Below are 2,666 nucleotides of genomic sequence, written 5' to 3'. Positions count from 1 at the left end.
GAGGGCTTGAAGCGTTTTGCCCCAAGGGACCCTGAAGAGAGTTGGATGTCCCAGGACTGGAAGCTGGGGGTGATGGTGTCCATTGCAGGTGGGAAGCCAGGAGCAGAAGATACCTGCATACTGGCCTCTCACAGCACCTTGAGAAGCAGGAGCACTTCTTAAAATTAACAACTCAAGCAATGACAGATGTTGGCAAGGATGCGGAGAAAGAGGATCTCTTTTGCACTGCTGGTGGGAATGCAAATTGGTGCAGCCAATCTGGAAAACAGTATGGAGGTTCCTCAAAAAATTAAAAATAAAACTACCCTATGACCCAACAATTGCACTACTATGTACTTATCCAAAGAATACAGGAGTGCTGATTAATAGGGGCACATGTACCCCAACATTTATAGCAGCACTATCAACAACAGCCAAAGTATGGAAAGAGCCCAAATGTCCATCGACTGATGAATGGATAAAGAAGATGTGGTGTGAGCGGAGGGAAGATGGCGGCGTAGGAGGACGCTGGGCTCACCGCGCGTCCTGCTGATCAATTAGATTCCACCTACACCTGCCTAAATAACCCAGAAAACCGCCAGAGGATTAGCAGAACGGAGTCGCCGGAGCCAAGCGCAGACGAGAGGCCCACGGAAGAGGGTAGGAAGGGCGGCGAGGCGGTGCGCGCTCCACGGACTGGCGGGAGGGAGCCGGGGCGGAGGGGCGGCTCGCCGGCCAAGCAGAGCTCCAGAGTCTGGCTTGCAAAAGCGGAGGGGCCTGACGGACTGTGTTCCGACAGCAAGCGCGACTTAGCGTCTGGGAGGTCATAAGTTAACAGCTCTGCTCGGAAAGCAGGAAGGCTGGAGGACAAAGGGAGGGAGAGCTGCTGAGCCCCCGGACGACAGAGCTCAGTTTGGTGGGGAACAAGGCGCTCGCCAGCGCCATCTCCCCCGCCCATCCCCCAGCCAAAATCCCAAAGAGAACCAGTTCCTGCCAGGGAACTTGCTCACTCCGCGCAAACACCCAACTCTGTGCTTCTGCGGAGCCAAACCTCCGGCGGCAGCGGATCTGACTCCCTCCCGCTGCCACAGGGCCCCTCCTGAAGTGGATACCTAAGGAGAAGCGAGCTAAGCCTGCCCCTCCTGCCCCTGTGCACCTTGCCTACCCACCCCAGCTAATACGCCAGATCCCCAGCATCACAAGTCTGGCAGTGTGCAAGTAGCCCAGACGGGCCACGCCACCCCACAGTGAATCCCGCCCCTAGGAGAGGGGAAGAGAAGGCACACACCAGTTTGACTGTGGCCCCAGCAGTGGGCTGGGGGCAGACATCAGGTCGGAGTGCGGCCCCGCCCACCAACTCCAGTTATACACCACAGCACAGGGGAAGTGCCCTGCAGGTCCTCACCACGCCAGGGACTATCCAAAATGACCAAGCGGAAGAATTCCCCTCAGAAGAATCTCCAGGAAATAACAACAGCTAATGAGCTGATCAAAAAGGATTTAAATAATATAACAGAAAGTGAATTTAAAATAATAGTCATAAAATTAATCGCCGGGCTTGAAAACAGTATACAGGACAGCAGAGAATCCCTTGCTACAGAGATCAAGGGACTAAGGAACAGTCACGAGGAGCTGAAAAACGCTTTAAATGAAATGCAAAACAAAATCGAAACCACCACAGCTCGGATTGAAGAGGCAGAGGAGAGAATAGGTGAACTAGAAGATAAAGTTATGGAAAAAGAGGAAGCTGAGAGAAAGAGAGATAAAAAAATCCAGGAGTATGAGGGGAAAATTAGAGAACTAAGTGATACACTAAAAAGAAATAATATACGCATAATTGGTATCCCAGAGGAGGAAGAGAGAGGGAAAGGTGCTGAAGGGGTACTTGAAGAAATAATAGCTGAGAACTTCCCTGAACTGGGGAAGGAAAAAGGCATTGAAATCCAAGAGGCACAGAGAACTCCCTCCAGACGGAACTTGAATCGATCTTCTGCACGACATATCATAGTGAAACTGGCAAAATACAAGGATAAAGAGAAAATTCTGAAAGCAGCAAGGGGTAAACGTGCCCTCACATATAAAGGGAGACCTATAAGACTCGTGACTGATCTCTCTTTTGAAACTTGGCAGGCCAGAAAGAATTGGCACGAGATTTTCAGTGTGCTAGACAGAAAAAATATGCAGCCGAGAATCCTTTATCCAGCAAGTCTGTCATTTAGAATAGAAGGAGAGATAAAGGTCTTCCCAAACAAACAAAAACTGAAGGAATTTGTCACCACTAAACCAGCCCTACAAGAGATCCTAAGGGGGACCCTGTGAGACAAAATACCAGAGACATCACTACAAGCATAAAACATACAGACATCACAATGACTCTAAACCCATATCTTTCTATAATAACACTGAATGTAAATGGATTAAATGCGCCAACCAAAAGACATAGGGTATCAGAATGGATAAAAAAACAAGACCCATCTATTTGCTGTCTACAAGAGACTCATTTTAGACCTGAGGACACCTTTAGATTGAGAGTGAGGGGATGGAGAACTATTTATCATGCTACTGGAAGCCAAAAGAAAGCTGGAGTAGCCATACTTATATCAGACAAACTAGACTTTAAATTAAAGGCTGTAACAAGAGATGAAGAAGGACATTATATAATAGTTACAGGGTCTATCCATCAGGAA

Source organism: Leopardus geoffroyi, chromosome B4, assembly GCF_018350155.1.
Source record: "Leopardus geoffroyi isolate Oge1 chromosome B4, O.geoffroyi_Oge1_pat1.0, whole genome shotgun sequence".
In the NCBI taxonomy this organism is placed as follows: Eukaryota; Metazoa; Chordata; class Mammalia; order Carnivora; family Felidae; genus Leopardus; species Leopardus geoffroyi.
This window is presented reverse-complemented; position numbering follows the sequence as displayed.